The sequence below is a fragment of the Mirounga angustirostris genome, unplaced genomic scaffold (genome assembly GCF_029215605.1).
Source record: "Mirounga angustirostris isolate CCGP_5_RB_7025 unplaced genomic scaffold, mMirAng1.0.hap1 SCAF_18, whole genome shotgun sequence".
Taxonomy (NCBI): domain Eukaryota; kingdom Metazoa; phylum Chordata; class Mammalia; order Carnivora; family Phocidae; genus Mirounga; species Mirounga angustirostris.
In genome coordinates, this window is record NW_026991726.1 from 1,189,775 (window position 1) to 1,213,928 (window position 24,154).

Genomic DNA, 24,154 nt, shown 5'->3' on the forward strand with positions numbered 1-24,154 from the left:
AAGGCTTGGCTACTTATCTGGCCGAAAAGATAGGATTTATAGGAGATACGGGGCTTAAAATTCAGAATGTCAGATTAGCACTGAACAGAGGGTATTGAGCAAAGAGTGACAAGCATCTTGCCAGCAGCGAACTGTAGATGTCATTACAATTCAGACTATGGAGAAAGAAAAAAAATTAAAGGCAGTAGAGGGACAGTGCATACTGAGATACTGACACAAGGTCTAAATGACTTGTAAATAAAATATGCACCCATCCCACACTCTTTTTTTAAAAGAAAGATTAAAAAAGCATATATAATAATATTCACCAACAATACTGAAATTTAATGCATGTTGTTGAATACTGAGGGAACAGTTTCAACTGGAAACTTTAAATGTACTCCAAGATCAAAGGACTTCATAATCTAGGTCAGGATTGCTGACAAAATCACTTTTCAATAATAAAAGATAAAAGATCCCAACAGAAAAGAAGACACCTGCCGTATCAGAATCAGAAGGCATTAAGTCCATTCTAGGTCAAGTAACATTCAGAGAATGCTCTCTGGCTTTGTTCTATGCTCTTGGAGGAATCCCTGGACACTTCAGTGAATAGGTGGGATACTTCTTGATGGATTATGTATACCTTTCAAACAGTAATGTGCATATATACTCTTCCTCCCAACCACACCAGTTCCCTTGACTCTCAGTGCCCCCTGCAACCTACCATACATAAAAATGGCTTGGGGAGCTTTAAACATAGATCCCCGAACCCTAACCCAAATATACTTAATCAGAATTTCCAGGGGTGAGCCCTAGGAAGCCAAAGCTTAACAGCCCCCAGAGTGAATCTCAAATCTCGGTCAGTCTGACACAGCTCTGTGGACACGTGCTGGGAACCATCACCCCAGACATCCTCCCAACCTTGTAGAAGAAACCGCTGCCTTTGCAATCAAATGTCTGAGTCTCATCCTTTAACTACTTTTGGATTAAGAAAATGATTCAGACTCAGAAACATGTTAATGCTAAGTCTCGTCAAAGGAAACAATATCATGACTGTAAGTGCTTCGAGAATTCAAGAACTGTGCCATTTACTGTCCTAAGTAGGATAAGGGAGAGAAGTTTAGGGAAGATTTGTGGTTCAGAGCTATAAAAGCACCACGAACAAATAACGCTGCTGGAAGCTAGCCAGGCAGGGTGGGACAAAATCTCACAGAAGGTTCCATGATTCATGCACTTTCTTAACATGTTTATAGCAACGAGGGGCTCGACAAGATATTTAGCTGGTGAATTATCACCTTTTGATTAATCTCCTGGAAAGGTAATCTTTTAACTGTAACCTTTATGATAAACCCAAAGCTTATAACACATGTTTGCTATAGGAAATTTTAAGCTGTAAATGAATTCTCCAGCCTTGCAGTACTAATATACTACTCTAAACATTATTTGGTTCCTTGTGGGTTGGAAGGCTTCAAGCTGTTCAGATCTAGCTTTCTCCTTGCATTCTGTATGAAATTATAAAGAGTTTATAGCACATTCTGATCCAAACCACAAGAAGTTGAGATCTCCATTGGGTTCCAGCCCTTATTTTATAAATCAGAACTTCCTGCTAGGCTCTATGGTGTCCTTCATGAAGCCCATTTAAGTTATCTGATCCCTAAACATCAAAGGTTTCCATCCATCTACAGCAAAACTTGCTAAATAAATTATCTAAGACAATAAGAGATGATATTTTGAGTCACTTTGGCTTATTCAGTATGACCTGATACATGGTGAGAACTTGATAAATGTTTTTTTAAACTTAATCTATCAACAAGTAAATGTAATATAAATAAAGGAGAGAAAAATACAGTAGGAGAAAGGATGTGGTAAAAAGAGACAGAAGAAATAATTGATGAAAATTAATGAATCATAAGATTTAGAAATATATCTCATTTAGTGCAGAGGGGAAGCCTGGTGATCTGTGAGCTAAATCTGCCTACAGATAGGTTTTGATAGGTCTGCATGGTATTAAAAAGTTGTCTGTTTTTTGGCCAACTCTCAAAAAAGAAAAAAAATCCAGGAGATTTCACAGTGAAATTGTCAACAACAACAAAAAAACTCCCTAAAACAGGTAACTTTTTTTTTTTAAAACCCAAAACACTGGAAACCCAAGTCACCCTGGGCCCCCATATTCCCTCAAGTGCAGCTGAGTTGTAGCTCCTTGGTGGGATGTGTCCTCACTCATCACAGACCTGGGGTCACCTCACTTACGCGTTTGCCCTTAAACCTGACCAACCTCCCTCATGCCATCACTTTTCTGAGTCCTGTCAGCATTTGAGCTTTTCATCTGATCTCTCCTAGCTCCTTTTCCTGACATGTAAAGAACTGGTATCCACAGGTAAAATGACACAACTGTAATACCTGAACACTTCCCAGCACTTCTAATTCCTGGTTCAATGCCCTCTACCTATAGCAGTCTTCAGCAGGAAGGGATAGGGAGTAAGTGTCAAAGAAACAAAACCTAAAGGGTCAATGCCAAAGAGACAATTCCCACTTTCCGCTTCCGTTGGTCATTACACATGGATGATAGTCCACCTCACATAGCTACAGTAACCCACTGGGCATCTGCACATCTCACAGCAATTATCATTCCAGTCCTTGTTCTCACTGCCTCTCTGCAGAACACTCACGAACAGGATTCGGTTCCACTTAGTCACCCAGATAACTCCTCCCAGAGGCTCTGGCAGGCTGAAGACTTTCTACTAAAATGCCTTCCTGTACAGAGACTGTCTCCTCACCATGGTTCCTACCATCGACATCTTAAACATGAGAGTCTGAGTTGAAAATAAAAACACTTTCTGTAAAGTTTAAGTTATAGGAGATGGAACATTCCTTAATCAAATGCCTTTTTAATCAATTGCACTAGAAATTAAAATGTATTTTCTCTTCTCTAGTTCATTTTTTATTTAAAAGAAACTATTGATTTAAGTCCAAGAATCTATAGTTGAGCAAAAAGAAAAATTTAACCAACATAGGATTATACAAACACTGGATCAAATTTCAATCAATTACTATCCAAGGAGTTTTGAATGGGAATAAACAAATTATTTCACTTCTAAGTGAAAGCTTTATAGATCTGACATGAAAATGCTTATTGCCATAGTTAACAGAAGCTTTGCAAATTAGTGTCTATATAGAGAGAAAAAAAAATCATAAAAGCCAGAGACATTTTCGGGAGGAGAAAAAGACAGTAGCTGCCAGCACTCAGACAATGATTTTCCTGTGCAGTTTTAGTCCTCAAATTAAGCTATCTTGTCAGTAATTGATTTAAACCATGAGTCCCAAGAACTGGTTTAAATCTTGACATCTAAAAATGGATATTAAAACCTTTTTTCCTAAAAGATTCTAGATACTGAAAGAATTATTGGCTTTAATGAGCTGTTGCCATTTCATTCAATCAACCAGTGTTTTATTTATAGAATAGCTACCATAGGCAAGGAGCCCTGTGGGGTACATAAAAATGAAGCAGACAAGTCCCTGGAATGGAGCAGGGGAAGAGAACATGCCGAGTATGACAAGGCAGTAAGCAGGGGCTGGGATAAATGCGGTGGCACCATGCGCTATTACAGCTCACTCATTTATGCATTTGTGCATTCATTCATGCAACACATATCGGGTGCTTCCTCTACCAGGAACAATTCTAGAAGCAGAGGAACATGGCCCCCACTCTCATGAAGTTATGGTCCAAAAGAGGAGAGAGACAATGATCAAATATAATCACATCTATGCACGGAGGACAGATGCGCAATTCTGAGGAGGCACTGAGGATGGTGATCTGGCCTGGTCAAGAAAAAGCAGTTGACCAAGGCAGCTTTGGCCTGAACTATTATGAAGAGTTCCCTGGGCACAGAATGAAACCACAAATGCAAAGGTGCTGTGGGCCCCAGGTGCGTAGGGAGCACTTGGGACTGAAAGAAAACTAGTGGGCCTAGAGCAGAAATAACACGAGTCATGCTGGATGAAGCTGGGGGACAGGCAGGGCCCAGATCATGAGGGGCTCTTCAGGCCATGGAAGGATTTTGGCTTTTATTAGGAGAGCAATGAGAAGACACCTGAGGGTTAAGAAGGGAGCAGTGAGGTCAGATTGAATTTTGAAAAAATGAATCACTTTGCTTACTTGATTTGGAAACAAATATGGCAGGAAAAGAAGAGCAGAATGATTCAGGAAACACATGATGTTTGTTTAGATAATGGTGGTCAAAATAAGCGAGTTTATAGATTTGAAATATTTAGGCAATAAGATAGTCAACACTGGTGATCATTGTTTTAAGAAAGGGGCAGGCAAAGGAGAAGTATCAATGAGAGATGACTGCTGTGTATGTGGCACTGGATGGAAGGTGGTACTAGTCCCCGAGAGAGCAAACACTAGAAAAGAGCAGGTCTGGGGGGAAGGGAAGAGAGATCATGAGAGTGATCATGGATATGTCGGGTCTGAATAGCAGCTAGGTAGATGGGTCTGCAGGTAAGAGGTGAAATATATGTGTGGGTTTCATCTGCGTAGAGGTGGTCACCAAAGCCACAGGAGTAGGAGAGATTGCAGAGGGAGAACATATAAGACGAGAAAAGGAGAAGGCGTGGGGCCAACCCTTGAGGACTCTGACATTTAATGGCTTAATAACCCTCAGAGAGATAAAGAACCACTTGAGAGCTAGGAGGAAAACCAGATGAGCATGGCACCACGGAAGCCCTGGCTAGACTGTCTTCTAAGAAGTGACATGGTCAGTGTCGAATGCTGCTGCAAGGTGAAGTAAGATGGTGGATCTCGTGACACTGGCAAGGGTGTGTGTGTGGTGGGGGAAGCTAAAGCAAATCTGAAATGAGTTGAGTGTGACACGGAAGCAATGAAATAAACCCATCTTCCAAAGCGGCTCAACTGGGTGTGGAAGACAGGACGGGAGAGCAGGGCAAATGGACATGAGTCTGTGTGGAGGTTGTTTTTGGTATGTATGTATGTATGTATGTATGTATGTATTTATTTATTTACTAAAGATTTTATTTATTTTTTAGAGAGCGAGCGAGCGAGAAACAGCATGAGAGGGGAGAGGGTCAGAGGGAGAAGTAGGCTCCCCGCTGAGCCGGGAGCCTGATGTGGGACTCGATCCCAGGACCCTGGGATCATGACTCGAGCCGAAGGCAGACGCTTAACCATCTGAGCCACCCAGGCGCCCTTGGTTTTTATTTTTAATAGGAGAAAATGAAGAGTGTCTAAAAGCCTGCAGAAAGGGTTTCTTTCCTAGGGAAATGTCAGCTATGAAGGGCAGAGAGAGGGAAGGTGGATGATGATGCTGAGGAGGGTGCTGGGGTACGTTGCAAGGACAAGTGGAGGTACTGGCCTGGGAGGAAAGGAAGGTAAAAATGTCTCTATTGCAACATGAGGGAAGAAGGAAAGGGTGGGAGGAGATGGTTGATACCTAGAACAGAGAGCCCTGTCAGATGTGAAGTCGATGGTGAGGCCACCAGCTAAAAAGAGTAGAAAAGATCTGAAATGGATCAGTGAAGAAAGAAGGAGAGCAGAGTGAGAAAAAAAAGGGCTGTGTACAGATCATCTGAGGTGGGAAATCAGTAAAGCACGGAGGACTGTGATGATGACTTTTGTGTAGCCTTGAAGAGGCGTATTGTCATGTTGGTTTACATCCAACTGAGCTTTAGCCAGATTTTTTTAATGGAATGCTGAGGTTTTGTCTTGAGAAATGAAAACTGAGCAAGAAGATAGACAAGTAAATCCATTTTCAATTGAGGAGTCTAAGACTAGAATAAGCACACTAAGGTTTCCCATAAATTTTACTAATCAAACTTAATCTAAGTATGTGATTAAGTTCTATTCTTAAATTCGACTCTTATTTTCTTTCAAAATAATCTCAGAAAATCTCACCCAAACTGATTCTTTAACATTTTACATCTACATAATAAGGAAAAATAAAAAATAAGATGACCTAAATGCAAATCTGACATATGTGTAACTGAAGTTCTCTTTTTTGTCAATATAGGCTACACCTATTATAAAGATATCTCAATCCTGGGAACTGAAAATCATAAAAAAAGTGGACAGTCATAATTTCAAGTTTTGGGTGGCAAAGAACAAACAACATCAGAACGTATGAGTTATTATTTTTTTCCTACCGTATTCACACTTCTTTTTTCCAGTAGTAGTCGAAATAAATTAGCTGTAACCTTGTTATCATGGACACCTTGCTCAAGGCCGCGATTATCATCTTGCATGAGTCTTCGATCCATGATAACTTCAATCTGACCTAACAAACAAACAAACAAACTGGCCAGAGTTATTTAATACAAACATCCAGTGACAATCACATAAGTTTAGGCACGGTCCTGATTTAAGCCAAGGAGACAGATCCATATAGCCCAAAGTACCAAGGGCTTTCTCAAAACAGCTAGGATAAATGCAAAAAACAGGACTTTATTTCCGTTCTTCTTCATAAATGTCTGGTAAAATTTGGTAAGAAATTTAAAAATGAGACAGATCAAAACTTAAGTGAAATTTAAAAAGAATTAATCTGAAGAGTAAATTATGTCCTCTAAAATTTTTAGTGGTAGCACCTGGAATTTAAAAACATTTACGAGGTTCATTAGGAAACATACATCACACCTGGAGTAACAAGGCAAATACAGATGTGTAGAATCTAAAAAGGATTTAAAGACTAAGCGTTTTGGTTACTTGGTATCTGGTGATTCTCTGAAGAAACCCCAGGATTTGGAGACACCCAGCACGTACCCCCTTCCCTCCCTGGTATTAAGTTAGTGGCATCAACTATCCTCTCTCCTCTAGTTCAAGAAGAGGTCATATTTGGTTCCTTCATTGGCTGTGCAGTAATTCCACACCTCCTCTAGGTTAAGTTGTAAGCTAAGAATTAGGCTATGAGACTACAAACCAAAAAACCCTATCCAAAACAAAGCAAAAAACCACCCAGAGCCACAGTCATATATTTACACTAAAAAAAACCCTAGTCATACATAAAAATATATGCATATTCATCCATCCACTCATTCACATTTGTTACAGTACTAAATGATCTTTTGGCATAAAAGAGCAATACATAAAATATTTTAATAACTATTATTTTCACACAGTCAATCCAACTCTGTTTAGTTCTTTCTTCTCAATTTAGGTACCCAGTACATAAAACTGCCAGTGATGGTCAGAATTTTCGTTGTTACTACCTCCATATTTATTTTAGAACACAACTGTCTAGAATGTGCTCCTCAGGCACTGGGACGAATTGGCCATCTAGAGCTTGATCATGTCACACCCAAATGAGTACATCAATCTCTTGGCAGTTTCTCTCTTCTCCCTGCCTCCAAATGTTAGCCCTCATAATATGTGACACTCAGTAAATCTCCTGGGCTGTACTCAAATTGTTCTTCTGTTTGTAGGTACTGAAATGCTAGGGTGCTTGGCTGTCTGTAGCAGGGGCACCTGGGCCAGGTGTGACTCTTGAGCCCCCCATTTTTAAACGTTGCCTTAAATTCTCAAAGCTGGGTCCTTAAATAGGGAACTAGACATTAGGACTGGAGCAATCATGGAGTAGACAGTTATGTCACTTCCCTTGACAAAGGCAAGCTGAGAAATAAAGCTCCTCTGTCCCTAAACCACATTTAGGAATTTTATGTGAAGTTGTCCAATCTATAAATAGTTGACTTATTTTTTTTTTTAAATCAAAACATATGGAGTGCCTGGGTGGCTCAGTCATTAAGCGGCTGCCTTCAGCTCAGGTCATGGTCCCGGGGTCCCGGGATCGAGCCCCATATTGTGCTCCCTGCTCCCTGGGAAGCCTGCTTCTCCCTCTCCCACTCCCCCTGCTTATGTTCCCTCTCTCGCTGTCTCTCTCTTTCTCTGTCAAATAAATGAATAAAATCTCCAAAAAAATAAAAATAAAAACATAAAAAACTCCAGACTCCTGGGCTCTTCAGAAGCAGAAAAATTTGGCAACCCTGGGCCCCTTTCCCCATGGTGACAACAACCTGGCGCTGAGCAGCGGCTGCCCCACCGTTCACTGGGAATGGTGTGCCCCAGTTTGCCGAAGCCCCACCACTCCCTGCTGCATCCCTGATGTGAGGCCATTATTATTTTTCTAACAGCGTTAATATCTTTATGGCATCATCTCATGAGTCTGTGTAATGAAAGCCACAAAAGAAGATGAGTAGTATGCTTTTTTGTGTGGGTGGACATATGGAATGTATGTATATGCCCAATTAAAAAAAGTGGGTTTGGGGCAAAGGGTACGTCAGGTACCTGCACACCTTTATTATCTGCCTGGCTCCTTAAGACATTTGTCTTAGCAACTCTTAATATGTAAGAAAGAAGAGCACTTTGACTACATATAAATGATAATGAAAAAATATATATTATAAAGGACATACGCCTCTCCATAGAAGGTTTTATAAAAATTAATCTGTGCTTACGATTTATTTTCTCTTTCCATCTTGTTCTATCTTTTGGAATCCTTAAAGTTGTGTCTGTCACCTCTTTATCTGCCTAGCTGTATCATTGCAACTCCCTTTCTTCTTTCGGGTAGAAGTGCCCTAGAACGATACGATTCAGAGAAGGACCTAGGTTTGAACTGTTACGTCCCGCCTTTGCGAACTTAGGCAACTCTGGGAATTTCTAACTTTTACCCCAGCTCCCTCTCCTCTTTGGCTTCTGGGAGAGTTTCCACAGCCATTCCATTATGACAACAACAGAGGCTTGTGCAAACAATGAGCTATCAGGAGAGAAAAATTATCTTTAAGAAGCCATGGTTTCATGGAGCTTTAGGTCCCTCATTCTTCATCAGAAGATTGAAGAAATACATTATTTTATGTTATTCTCACAAAACCAAAATTAACTAATAGCTGGTGTCTGAAGATGATAATTAATAATATGACCAACAGAAAAATTATACATTTGGAACTGAAACTTGTAAGAGCAAAAAAGAATCCAAACAACACGCACCACTTTTCAAACTTGAAACCCCTAAAGACTGAGCTGAGAGTAATGTCAAGCGATGCTTGGTGTTCTGTATATAGGCCATTGTGGTCATCGGATAGACATTTGCTTGAAGAGGCAATTTGCTCATCGTCATTCTGGGCTGAATCTATAAGACCAAACAGTTCACTTTAAAAAAAAGAAATCAAGGGATATTTACAGATGTACTTTAAAAAATTAGTACTGACTACAGATGACGTTTCTTCCAAAAAGAAAAAGGTATAGCTTCCTTTCTTGTTCAAAGGAAGAGCTAATTTAGGAATTAAAACATTCTTTCAAACAATATGAAAAAAAAAAATAAGGAGGATCTTAGAAAACTTTTAGGTGAGAAAGGTAGAACTTATCCAGGTTCTTAAAATAGGCATTCCTATTTAAATTCAGAATAAAAATCCTTAACAAAAGTCTTCTAGCTTTCCAATATTTGCATAAAACAAATTATAAAGGTATCAAGTATTCATTTCTCATCTAAATCTAACATACTGCTTTTGTAATGAATGCTAAGCATAATAGCTCTCTATCCCCTTTCAAAAAATCTCTCTTATAATTCTTGAATCAGTTTTAATAAATACCACAGATCCCCTTATCAAATCCTCTAACATATTACATTAAAATAATCAAATTAATATTTATATTTAAAAACTCTTCAGTGCTTATTCTTCCTGTTTAGTGTCAATGTAGGTAGTTCCATATTTTAACTTTTCTTGGTCTGGTATGTGAATGCATGAAATACATTATTTTATTTTTTGACCGAAAATTCACTAAGCTGGTTGGGGCTGAGGAGAGTCCCTCAAACCTCAGGAGGAAACATCAAACAGAGACTTTGTTATGAGGTATCTTATTCACACCACATAAAAATGACATCTCTCCTGTTCAGCTCATGCAAGTCTGACATGACACTCAAGAAGAAAAGGAGTACAAAGTTAATGTAATAGTATTGAGTGCCCATTATAACGAGACAAAGTACGGGCATTCACAAATATGATCTTTAATCTTTACAACAACCCTGTAGTGCATCCTTTAACTTACTGGTTGTACTGAATAGTGTCCCCCAAATTCATGGTCATCCATAACCTGTGAATGTGATTTTGTTCTGAAATAGGATCTCTACAGACATAAGGTATAGTGGATTAGGGTGGGCTCTAATCCAAGGGCTGGTGTCCTTCTAAGCGGGAAACCTGGACACGAAAGGACACACATGGCAACACAAGGAGAATACGACAGGGACTCTGGGACAGCAGAGGCAGATAGTGGAGTGATGGGTCTACAAGCCCATCAGAAGCCCCAACAGGCAAGGAAGAGTATTTCTCTAGAGCCTCTGGAGGGAGTGTGGCCCTGAAGACATCTTGATTTGGGACTTCTGGTGTCCAGAACCATGACAGAATAAATTTTGTTGTTCTAAGCCACCCATTTTGTGGTAATTTGTATCACAGGCCCAGGAAATTATGAACCTGAAGAAACAACTGCAAAATGTTAAAAAAAAAAAAAAAGAAAGAAAAAAGAAGAGAGAGTTTCAAAGAATTTTCCATTTCTCCTTTCCAATCTGGATCTTCCCAATCAAATTAACTTGTATACTCACTGAAAAGGACATTCACACTGTCATGACTATAGGGCTGCCACCCTCACTCCCTACCTGTTGGTCTAGATTTCTAGTTTTGCTCAAGGACTACTCTTTCCAAGGCTTAAAAAATGGCCTATTTTAGAAGCAGAAATATTTAGGTCATAAATTTAGAAATGTAGAAGTTTAGAAATAATATTTTCCCATTTATTCAAATGCTCGATCCTTGAAAAGAAAATTCACATGTTTATTCACTTTTACTAAGTTTTTTTCATTCATGTATACACCCACACATACAAATAATTGCTTTTGTAAGATTTTAAGAAAAGAGTTTCTTTTGTACACAAGGAAAATGAATCACCATAAAGTCAGGGCTTCATTTGAAAACCAAACAGCTGTGGTAGAATTAACATGTAAATTCAAAGTGTATAATGCAATTTTTATGCTTTGGAAAAGGTTTAAATTTAACCTTTGCAGGAAATTGTAGAAGAAAAAATTATCACAACCCCTTCCACTCATCCCAGTTGAAAATCAGACAAAGTAAAAGCATTTGTTGTGAAATTATTTCTATTCATAGCCAGAAATTTCTAAAATGCTAATGTCTCAAAAACATGCTAATGTTTTTAGTGGTAGTATTTCAAAGCTATGTTGTCACACACATATACTCTGAATATAGAAATTTATGTAACAATCAAAAGAGCCCTATTAAATTAGAGAGCTAACAATCTGAAAAAAATTGAGTCAATTTTCTCATTACTATTTCAAACTATTTTGTGAACATTTTGATTAAATACATCCCTGCCCACATTTCTATATATGTGCTTGTATTTCTTTGTCTATGTATATGTACACAAGTGTGTGCATAAAGGTAAATACACATACATTATTGATAAAAAGAGGGAAAGAGCTTTCCTGAAATTTAAAAGAGCCCATTATTACATTATACATTTAAAAGTATATATGTAATAAATTAAATACACACATACCATTTCTTTTTTTTTTTTTTAAGATTTTATTTATTTATTTGAGAGAGAGAGAGAATGAGAGACGGAGAGCATGAGAGGGAGGAGGGTCAGAGGGAGAAGCAGACTCCCTGCCAAGCAGGGAGCCCGATGCGGGACTTGATCCCGGGACTCCAGGATCATGACCTGAGCCGAAGGCAGTCGCTTAACCAACTGAGCCACCCAGGCGCCCTCCACACATACCATTTCTTTATGAGGGGAAAAATACATACTCCACCAATCCCTAATTATGTTTCCTTTCTATTAAACAAATTCAGATATATTTTGGTGTCAAGGCATTTAACATGCAAATGGTCACCAAATCTGCCTTTGAAAAAACTACCTCCGTAAATCAGATGCTCTACAAACCAATCTCTCAAATATCTGTTCTAACTTTGGACATCTGGTTGAATATAGAACCTATAAGTACCTGTTAAAATTCAGTTTTCCTTTAGAAATAATTTGTAAACTTAAGCATATTTTTCAAAGGATCCAAAATTAACTGGCCCACTACCATATATAAAAGTTACACACTAACACAGCTATTACTTAGACATTTTAAGGGAAAATTACCTGATATCCATTCAGGTCAGTATAAAATTTGTTTTGACTGTTTATGCTAGAAGAAATTCTCATTGCAATCTCACGGTTATGTTCTTTTCAGATGTCCACGATATTGGACACTTCCACAGACTGTCTGTCTATTCGTAAATTTAAAAGAATATATATGTTAATAGAAATTGATTGCTCCACTTTTCTTATACTGTACAGAACTTCCAGAGTGACATACATTTTCCCGTTTTCTATTCCTATCTTCACCATTTTTCATGCTAACTGTGCCACCATTCACCTTTTTCTTTCTTTTCTTTCTTTCTTTTTTTTTTTACACTGTCAGACAGTAGAAAACATTTACTCCGGAGAACATGTAACTCAACAGAAGGATGAAGAGCTTGGGATGAGATAAACGCAGATGAAATATAACATGCAAATGATTCTCCAATGAGTTCTGGAGGGAAAAGAGAACTTTAAATGAGAAAAGGTTAGCCCCACTCCAGGCCAGGCCGCCTGTCACGTGTACGGCCATTCTCCAACAGAGCCATGTGAGCCTACTTCTTCACGGCTCGCCTTCCGTGCTGGAAATCTGAAGCAGTGAGATCTACACTCTGTTGGTTCGAGAGACAGTCTATTACTGCCCATGATCTATAATCTAGGAAAAGAGACACGAGATCCAATGAGATGCTTTATGGCTAAAATGGATATTATCATATTAGTATTTGTGGAGTATAATCTGGACAGCTCCCCAGAAGTTAAATCAATTTTTTTTTAAGATTTTATTTATTTATTTGACAGAGAGAGACAGCGAGAGAGGGAACACAAGCAGGGGGAGTGGGAGAGGGAGAAGCAGGCTTCCCGCCGAGCAGGGAGTCCGATGCGGGGCTCGATCCCAGGACCCTGGGATCATGACCTGAGCGGAAGGCAGCCGCTTAACCGACTGAGCCACCCAGGTGCCCCAAGTTAAATCAATTTTAATTGAGTTTGGTATCTCTTAAGACCCCTTGTTATGGAGTGATTCGTTTTGTCCTTTGCTATATAAAGCAGAGGACAGCTTGAAGAAGTCCCAGATGTCTCAAACATTTATTTTTTTGGATAAGCCTAAACTTTTCACTAATTTCTATCTGTCATGCCACCCTAACTATATCTTCTGGTCCTGAGTGAAGCCTTGGGTCTATTTCCGAGACGGGGAGGGGAGTTATGGAGAAATCCAACACTCCTAATACAGACTGAGTATGTAGAAGAGATACTGGATCTTCTACAAAAGAGCAATCAGGAAAGCAAGCAATCAAAAGAAGAAAGACTGGCCCTATCCTATTTCATACGGCAGAAGGTTTTTAAGGTTCTAAGAGCCCTGGACACGTACCTGCAGTTGTCAGTCGTTACCCACCAGGCCTCACACACACTCTGTCACAGCGTGCCGATCACCAGGACACTCTTTAGACAAAGAAGGCTATGTAAAGAGAAATGGGGAGTGGGAGAAGGGAGTAAGGAGGACTTTTTCTGGAAGCCAAGAAGAATCCCCAGGGCTTAGAGAAGATGAAAGCAAACAGTTAAAGGAAGGAAGTTTGAATCGGTGGGACTGGTGGAAAATAATGAAAATGCAGCTAGCTGAGGCACTATAGGTTTATGTGAGAAGTACACCGGAAATTGTAAGACATCAATAGTAATATGCTGACAATACTAAATGGGCAGAAGCCTCCATCAACAGATTTTTCAGAATTCTCACAGAAGTTCTTTTCTGGGAGATGTTACGCCTCCAACTCGACAACCTCAGTCAGAGATGACTTCAGTTTCTTACTATGTTCATAAAGCTGTGATGAGCAGTATGACCTCATGTGTGGGGGAAGAAGGTCCTTTTCTTTTCCCTCCCACGTTATGGCCAGTCTGAACCACTAACCAGTAAAATATACATATAACTTTCCTTCTGACAATTACCAGATAACTGACCCAAATAGCTTCACTACTACTGGGAAGTTAAAAGAAAACAAAAATCACATCCACTGATGCCAGAACAATGGTGTTTTCTTTGACTAGGAAATGTATTACTTTCGATGCAAACTTTCCTTTCAGTAGGTTTATGTCAACCCCAATATCTTTCAAAGCCAATGAAATGTATATGGAATTCTAACAGACAAGCTTCCACAAATGAACCAAAGATGCCAAAAAACAAAAAATACAGCATAGGGATGAAGTCCCCCATGAAGCATTCAGGCGAACACCTCATCTACTGGAGGCATTCGTGGCTGTTTGGCACCATGTCCGTTTTCTCCTCTCTAGACTGGATATTCTCCCAGGGGGTCAATAGAGTACATGAAATGAAATAAAGTCTTTACAAAGGAGAGTGTCATTAATTTCAAGTCACGTATCTCTGGAAAACATTTACAAAAAACATGCTTCAAGAAAAAATAAATAATTTCACATTACCTCTGGCAATAATAAATTATTTCTGTTGAGAAAATGATCTTTCTTGAGCTCAGTATTATGCTCAGATCCGGTTGTGGCAACAAATGCTTAAGTCTCCTTTAAAAGGAGCCTCGATGTCCATTCACAGTTCAGCAAGACATCTGTGCCAGGGCAGGCTTTTAAAGTAAGATCAAACCTAATACACTTATTATGAACAAACCAAATAAATCTTGTAATGGTAATCAAAGCAAGGAGGTATCCCTGAGTCATCAAAGGTAATTTATTACTTTTTAAAGAAGAATCTATGTGAGGGGGATAAAGGACTGCTACCTTTTCCTACTCTAGGTCAAGAATTCCCTAAAGTGTGCCATTCCCAAAGAAGCTCATGGGATTGAGGGGAGAACTCCCTGGGAAGCATGGGTATGAACCGATCGGTCTCAGTGACCTGCAGAATCTTTGCAGCAAAAGGTTCTTTTACCAAATTGGTTCCACCTGGGCATGGATGGCCAGGAATTTCTAAGCCCCTCTGGTTTTTCTTCAGTCCTGGGAAAGAAAACAGCTCCTACCTAACAAGCGTAGTCCAAAGAGTTATGTCATTGATAAAGACAGAGAATTAAGAACTCCCTTGCTGCTAACACCTCACCCTCTGTCCCCAGAAAGAGAGAAAGGAGATTATTTATCTTTATTAACAGAGGCAATGCAAGGTAAAAACAGAGCAAGTCCACAGGTGGAAAGCCATCATAGAGAAGCGGAAAGAGTCTTGCAGAACTCTGAAGTTTTGTTTTTTTTTTTTTTTTTCTCCTCCCTGGAGCCTGTTAGCTCCTTACAGATTGTCTTACACACCATCTCTGCATTCCAGTTTTTAACAATAATTTGGGGATGTAGTAGGTGCTGAATCACCATTAAAGAGAATGAGTTAAGATGTGAGAGGCTGTCCTTCATGATGCAGATGTCAGCTGACATGGGAGGAAGGCAAACTAGGCCATGGACAGAGTTTAAATAGAAAGAAGGGAATAAGTACTTAGATTTTGAGCAAACACATGCATGTTAGAATGTAAGCTCCTCAAGCACTGGGACCATGTCTTATTTATCTTTATGCTCCCAGCACATAATAGGCAGATAGTGTTTGCTGAGTAATGGGCAGCAGCTACATGGAAGAATCAGCCAACAATTACTGAGTCCTCGCTATGTACCATATGCCCCGCCATATGCTTTACATACAGTAACTCATTCAATCCTGACCCTAAGCCTAGGAGAACATACCTTGCCCCAGATCACAAGGCTGACAGAACCAGCACTAAGCCTCTTGGCCATCATGTCTCACTGGCAAATTGACCACTAGAGAATGTTAAAGTTACTTTGGGACCATGGATTGGAGAAGCTTTGCAGTGACTCTAAGTAGAAAGGAGACCTCCAGGTTATTTTTTAAGAAAGAGAGAGGGTACTGATCTGGGATGATATGCTGCAAGTGCTACCTAAAGGAGACAAATACATTATCAGTAAAATAAAATAAAAATAATAAAAAATAATTATGGGACAGGCTTGCCAGAATACAAAACTTCTTCAAAACAATCCAAAATCTTTTCTTTAAAAATGTCACGGTCACTTTAGAAGCCAATAAAGTAATATATACTAATTAAAGACACTGTGATCTCACGTATTTACCTAAGATGAACACTAATCACAAGCACAAGCATGTTCACTGTGCACTGGTGCCAAGGGTAGAAACATGGGGAAACAGGCTAGATGCCCACCAACAGAAAAATGAATAATAAAACCAGCACATCCACGTTTTGGACTGCTCTGTAGCAAATGAATGAGGTAGCTCTCTGCCCCGGCAAAGGAAGATATCTGATGCAAGAGGTGAATGGAGCATTTGTACAGTGTGATGAACTTTTTGCTAAAACCAAACACAATACTATACCTTTCTGCAGATATGCACGCAAGAGAGGTGTGTGTGAGAGAGAGAGAGGAGATAGAGAGAGAGAATGCAAGTGATCCGAGGGTGCACACAGGTATCTGATTACCTCTCTTGAGTAGTGGATAGGGACCACGCACAGATTCTAGAGGGATTTTACATTACATACATATACTATAATGTGTGACACTTTTGTCAAAAGAGTATACATATATATTATTTGTATACATAAAAATTATTATCTTTTTTATTCTATTTTTTTTAGATTTTATTTATTTGACAGAGAAAGACACAGCAAGGGAAGGAACGCAAGCAGGCAGAGTGGGAGAGGGAGAAGCAGGCTTCCCGCTGAGCAGGGAGCACGATACGGGGCTCGATCCCAGGACCCCGGGACCATGACCTGAGCCGAAGGCAGACGCTTAACAACTGAGCCACCCAGGTGCCCCCGAACTTACCCAACTTAACCAGGAGTTGACGCTTAGGGTTATTAACTAATACACACTGCTTCACTCAACACATAAATGACAATTCTCGCAACAATGATAAATTTAGTAGGACAATATGGAGATGATGTTTCTAAAAAAGCAAATATTATCATTTTTAAAAACTGTACTCATATCTGAAAGTACCAAGAATAAAAATGGTAATAACTCCCATAACTAGATGACCTTTTTGTCCATGTTGACTTATTCAACTTGCCTATCCATTGTAAGATCTAATTTATCCTCTGAGGTACTTGCTGATTTCCAGGTCTGTAAATGTTCATATTGACTATTTCTCCACAAGTGAAAATTTTAACATCTGCTTTCATGAATATAAATTTGAGTAAATTTCATTCCAAGTCTTGAATTTAAGAAAATGATGATGCACCACTTCGTTTCATTTCTAAAGCACTTGATAAATAACTACTACGACTTATTGATCAACTTATCATGAGCAAGGCACTAGTCTACATATTTTAGGCTTTTCATTTCAGTAATTCTTAAAATGACACAAAAGTAAATGCATAATAGGAAAAGTAGAGCATTTTGATTCCATGGATTGCAATTTTTGGTTAAAGATGACACCAATTAACTACAATATACTTGAAGACCTAGTAATAGAAAAAAACACACAATAACACTGAAAGCTGTCTTTTTTTTTTTTGGTCCTATTAAGCATTGATTTTAAGAAACAATAGGTTTGGGACACCTGGGTGGCTCAGTCGTTAAGCGTCTGCCTTCGGCTCAGGTCATGATCCCAGGGTCCTGGGATCGAGTCCCGCATCAGGCTCCCTGCTCCTTGGGAGCCTGCTTCTCCCTCTGCCTCTGCCTCTCTCTCTCTATCTCTCATGAATAAATGAATAGAATCTTAAAAAAAAAAAAAAAAGAAACAATAGGTTTTTTGGAAGCTCTCTCTTGGAGGGAATACAACATCTACATCAGTAACATTTTTTTAAATCCAAAACAGACAAGATCTAACGAAAGCACTTCCACGGGGAGTGAATAAAACAGTTCACAACACTGTAGAGCTTTCCTGTTCCCTTCCCAACGATCCAAGCTGGGGCTGGTCCAGGACAAGCGAGGGAAGAATGCTAGAATACTCATAATGGTCTGTTCGCATACTCTCCACACTGACAGTCACTCTGAACTTGCCTACTTCCCGCTCTCCCAAACATGCTCCTTTCCAAGGTAGCTTAATGCAGGAAGCCTGGATTCTGTGTACTCTTACTTCTCAAGTTGATCTTGCTATGGAGGCAAGCAGTTCTTCCTTGTTTTTTTCTTTTTTTTTTTTTAATCACACTTTTACCGTTCCTTCTCTTGAATTAACAAAAAAGAATCAGTAGCATACCACTCATTCATCCTAACTCCAGTGGACGCTGAACAGAGACAATTTGCAATACTGGTGTTTGGTTGAACTTTAAAGGCTGGGTAACAAATATTTTCCAAAACATGTGATTTTCTATTGTTTGCCTTCAACAAAACTGAAGGTGTATCTAATCAATTTGTCAGGCAGTAGATCATTAAAAATAATTGATTGAAACTCAAGTTTGACAATAGACAATTCTGTGATTTATGGACCATAACTCATAAGGAGTTCAAGGGACTGAATGACATTCTTATAATAGAACTCCTTCCATTCCCACCTATTTATGGTAACATCATTTTTTGGCCTTACCTTTATAAAAACAAAAATTAAGAAGAAAATCGATGCTGAAACCTATCTCATTCTAGCAATAAGTAACATTCACCAATGGATACATGAACATATGGGGATACAAAGGGTAGAAACGATTCATCCACTGAGCAAAAAGTTTCCTATAAGTTCATGAAATAAATGACCAAAATGGCAATATACAGGAGGCAGACGCTTAATGACTGAGCCACCCAGGTGCCCCTATACAGGGACTGTTTTGATCAACTGTATACTACTAATAATCTTTATAACTCAATCCAGAAAAAATTTAATACTTACTTTTAGGATGATAGAATTTTTAAACTTAATATACACATACATATATATTTCATAAGAGTAATGAAAGGTTGATGAATAACAAGACTCTCAAGCATAAAAATATTACATTAAGATAAAATTCTGTGGAAGTAGAATGGAAATACGAGTTCAAGGAGAAAATAAGGATGTGAAATTTGACTGTTAAAGATCTTATTCAGGCCTTTTTAAAAATGCATGATTTGGAAATCAAATTGCTACTCACTGGATATGCTTATTTTAAAATGTCAATATTTATTATATTCCAGAAAAAAACATCTGCAATTCTTTAAATGTATAAAAACTAGATGCCAACTTAAATATATGTAATAGTTTTTCAAATTCTAATAGGAACAAAGGAGTCTGATTAAAAAAAACCCCACTTCACGCTTTGTAATGTTCTTTCCCTCCTTTCTGCCTATATAAATGACATTTCTCTAAGACATAGCATCTCAACAGCTCACTTCCTTTATCAAATCTTCCCCAACACCCCCAACCCTCAATGGCTACTCTCTTTTGTAACACTTATGTCTAATTCATCTGGCCCACATCCTCTTTTTTTTTTTTTTTAAGTAGACTCCACACCCAGCACGGAGCCCAATGTGGGGCTTGAACTCACAACCCCTAAGATCAAGACCTGAGCTGAGATCAAGAGTCAGACGCCTAACCGACGGAGCCACCCAGGTGCCCAAAGCCTACACAACCTCTTAAGGAGACACAACACATAATATGTGCCAGGCTTTATGTATACTAACTCAGTTAATCTTCCAACATTTCTGTGAGGTGGATTCTATTATTGTCACCTTTTTCAGTATGACAAAACCAAGGACAGAGAGGTAATAACTTGCGCAAGGTCAAGCAGCTAGCTAGTAAGCGGCAGAGCTGGGATAGGAGCTGGAGATGACATGCAGGTACGTGGACTCTGGAGTCTGAGCTCTTAACCACCATACTCCCCCTATATTTCCCATCCCCCTGCCCTTCATCTGAGTTTAGTGCAACACTTATTTGTGGGGGAGGATGCTTCCCTGCTAAGAAGCTATGCTTTCAACACAGCAGCTGCTGTCAACGAGCCCCCAAGATAACCTCTGAGTTCTCAATTTGTGTAGCCAGAATGTGCTTATAGTCCCTTAAAATAACCTCCTCTTTCATGCCTGTAGGGAATAATCAGATTCAACACATAGCTACTTATTTCAATTTTTAAAAGTTCCAATTAACAGGAAAGAAAAATCCTTAGCAGTCAATTGCATATTATGGTATTCCAAAAATGTCTGAATTACCTAAGTCTGCCTAGCCATAACTTACTTAATGCTTTTTACTCTTAAACTAAATATGGAATGCAGTCCTGGGAAAAAAATGAGAGATTGATTGCAAACCATTTTAATATCCTCATGAATCTTTTCATGGAAATAAAAACAACTTCAGTGAAGCTCTGAGACCTTGTTTACAAGGAGGAGGACTCCAGGGATGGAAGGCCCAGATTCAACCATCCTTAGAAGATGAATTTAGGAGCAAGGAGTTAAGCACAACAGAGACTTTATGTAATACTAAGTTTTGTGAAGACTCTTTAATGGTTATACCTAATTGGCCATCTATCTAGTCTTTCTACAGTTTAAGAAACTGAGTCCGTAAGAAATCTAAGGACAAACTCAAGGTCACTGGTTGGCTTCAAGGCACAACTGAGGATTCAGACCTCTAATTCCCAGTGTGATTCTCTTATGTGTTTAACTAGATGGAGTTCATTTTGACTTTCTAAAAGTCAAGGGTCATGTTATGAATCCAATCACATTACATATTCAAAACAGAGAAAAACTAAGCGACCTCTTTTTGAATGCTAAATGTGCCCATGCAAGGAAATTACTCAGTCATTGCAGCCAAAGGAAAGTCTTTTCTTCCATACTTTTTGATGGCAGTTCATTACATTTTACCTCCAGGCTACTTGCTTTCTTTTAGCAAGATCCATTACATATAGTACTTTCATAGTATGTTGGTGGAAAATAGGCAAAAGTATTGCATTTAGATATTTCTCTTAAGGGTTGAAACATGGTTTACACACATACTCATTCATTCACAAACACCCGCCTAGGAGAACGTAGTCCTGGGGCGGAGAGGCGGGGGGAAGCTTGAAGGTATATATTTTAACCGATCTGGAACCTGAACCTTGTGCTAGTGAAAATGTACAGGACACACTGGTAACCCATAGCAACCTCATTCTTCAAAGTAGCTGTTGATGTCAAAAAACTAGGGCACCAAAGTCTAATAATTACAACTCCAAAGACAAATGAAGCCACAGCTAGCAAATGTCACTTACTGATCATGATGTCACTGCAAGGTATGCACTTGTTGTGATGAAACAAATATAACGTAAGGGGATACAGGGGCTTCTGCCTGTATCACATTCTATCTTCCAAATCAAGATTAACAAAAAAAAGCTAAAGTAGCCTTAGTGACATGAAAAGCTTCAATTTAATGAAAGATGATTATAGTGCAAGAAAAATTAATCCTCATTTCTCCCATCTTTTCCTCCAGAAAAATGTTATTTTCTACAAACTAAATATAATCTTTGAAAAATTAAAAAAAAAATAGTTCCAAAAGGGCATTTCATTAAATTATGGGTGCTACAAAATGGATTTCTTATTTAACCTGATAGAAGGCGATACATTGTGTTGCATTAGAACTCTTTCAAATCCCTCTGATCTTGTAGAGCTTTTAAAGCTAGTGAGCACAAGATTTCCTCTAATTTAATATTTCTAGAAACGTTTTGAATGTAATGTTTGAACAATAATGAAAAGAAACACAAGAGTGTTTTTTAATAGCTTAAATGATGTTAAGAGAGGACTCTAAACTGCACCTCTGACCATTTTCAGAATCTGGAGAGAACACAAATAGACACTAAAACTTAAATATAAAACACCAAGAAAAAAACAAAAAACAAAAAAACAAAGTTGGTTGAACCTACGCCTCCCAACTCAGTTTGTTGCAAAATCAATGATGACCACACAGTTTTTATAATCTGAGAAGTGCTGTTTGATTTCTGTTCTTGCTTTTGTTTTCTCTCAAAGCTTAATTGGAGCCAAAGGTTACTTTGGGGGAGAAAACGGTCAAAGAGTAACTAAAATAGAGACTGAGGAATTTAAGGATACTTTATCAGGTTTGTATTACTTTAGTTTTTTTAAAAGAATATTTCAAGTAAACTGAATTTGAAACATTTAATATAGACTCTCAATAAAGACAGATATTCCATAATATCAACTCTTTCTGTTTCTTTATCCTTGTTGCTGAGAGGTAATAAAATCTTTTGTATAATTAATGGTTTAGTAACCTAATACCATTATAGTACCTAATCATAAAATATTAATAGTTTCTCTCCCCCAAGCCCCATTTTTTTCTGGCTCATAAATTTGGTACTAACAACAAACAGGCTCTATTCATTAATACTCATCCGAATAACTGCATCTGGTCAGTTTATTTAAAGGGGGCACAATTAGCATACATCCAAAGACAATTTAGAAAGTTAAATTTGAAAGTAGGTATTTACGTTCTTTCAAGAAATATTAAACACAAGCCACTCGACAAAAGCATGGAAGTTGGCTGATGTTTTCTCTACACCTAAGACGAAAAGCTACATCCTGTCCATGGATTTTGATCAATCGCCCAGATACCTGGTTTACATGAGGCCGAAGTTTAAAACACCGAAGAGCTTTCAAGTATTTCACAGTATGGCTGCTTTGGTGCAGCATAACCAGACCCCATTCAGGCACTTTGAACTCGTCGACATCCAAACACCCTGAAGACCTCACATCTCTTCCTTAGGTTTCGACCAGTGATTTAATTAAAACCCCAATGAGCCAGGATCCAGACAACCTGAGCCTTCATGCACCGGTATGTGAAAGAAAACGACAGATGGAGGGAGGTCAGGAAGGCGACTGAGAAGAGGCTCTCTCTCCACAACGGGGCTTATTTTTTCCAAGAGGGAGATTTGTTGAGAGGGGCTCAGATACAAACATAGAAGGATGTATAGTTTGAATGAAAGCCTTTCAGGTGAACTGGTATCTCCATCTCCCACCGATCGCTTTCATGTTGGAAAAAAACAAAAAATATAAACACTCTGGGCTTGAGAGAGCAAAAATAAAGATCGCTATGTCACTTCGAATGGTTATACACGCTGGTTTCAGGTTCAATCCAGGCCAAGAACAGTAAAACCCATCTGGAGAAGCACTCTAAGTTAACTTCACGTTATACCTAACTTATTTATCTGTCGTTTCCCACCAACTTCTGAAGCTTTCTGCTTTCAAGCTACAGAAATCTCATCCAAATGCTTCACCCTGTTTATTCCACCCATTGTGACATCCAGAGGCAATTCGAGGTCTGTATTCTTATTTTATTATTATTATTTTTGTTATGCTAATACTCTAAGCGTCCAGTTGAGAACAACTTCTCTTTCTTAACTGACCAATCCACTGGCATTGTCACCTTGGAGGGCTGGGAGGCAGTTAAATCTTGGTGGTTCCTGGTTCTGCAAAGGGGCTACTAGTCAGCCATTGGACATTTTGGACTGCTTAGCTGGGGAGAAGGAAAGAGGAGAAAAGAAAAGCTTTTAGGGCCTGGTAAATGCATGTTTGTTGGGTTGAGTACACAGGCAAGTCAGAGCCTATTAATTTCCAAATCAACCACTGGGCTATGACGGCAAACTAAGCTTATAGTCACAGCAGCAGAAGAGGGCCCTCTAATTTACGGAAACCATCCTCTGTGATGAGCTCCAGATCCCCTGGACAACCTGCGAAAACTCTGAGGCTGCAATGATGGTGACAGACTCATTTAAACAAAAAGAAAAGCAATTAAGCAAACGGACTTGACTGAGAAGTAGGAATTCTCTGGCGAGCTGCTTCAGCATTAACTCTGTCACACAGCCTACCTCCTAAGTAGACCTAAGGAAAAACAACAGTAAACCATGCTTGATGTCACAGGCTGGGCCAAAGTGGGGGCCATGCTGTACTCAAGGAAGAAACATTCCATTACAAGCAACAGTTTTTTAAGCAAATCTAAAAGCAGATAAGCACATCTCCTGTGTGATGGGGATGCTACTTTCTACCCATAAAATGAAACCTCTGGCCGTAGCTGAAGGTATAATTTTAGAGCTCTCAGAGATGTTGAACAATGGCTTATGCAAGAGTAGAAAAGGATGGTCAAAAATATTGTTTCTGGCTTACCAGAGATTTTAGAAAACTCAATAAAACTCAATAAAAGATTATTTC

General features: G+C 38.9%; 1 pseudogene across 1 annotated transcript in view; it reads right to left on the reverse strand.

The window, feature by feature from the left end:
* The window catches only part of LOC135363090 (alpha-mannosidase 2-like), a 144,584-nt pseudogene that overhangs the window by 13,545 nt on the left and 106,885 nt on the right, over positions 1–24,154 (reverse strand). Inside the window, exons 17-20 of the transcript XR_010408806.1 lie at positions 23,635–23,693; positions 12,131–12,258; positions 8,969–9,110; positions 6,139–6,269 (exon numbers count right to left, since the gene is read on the reverse strand). The product of XR_010408806.1 is annotated as an alpha-mannosidase 2-like (transcript). The remainder of the gene's footprint in view (positions 1–6,138; positions 6,270–8,968; positions 9,111–12,130; positions 12,259–23,634; positions 23,694–24,154) is intronic.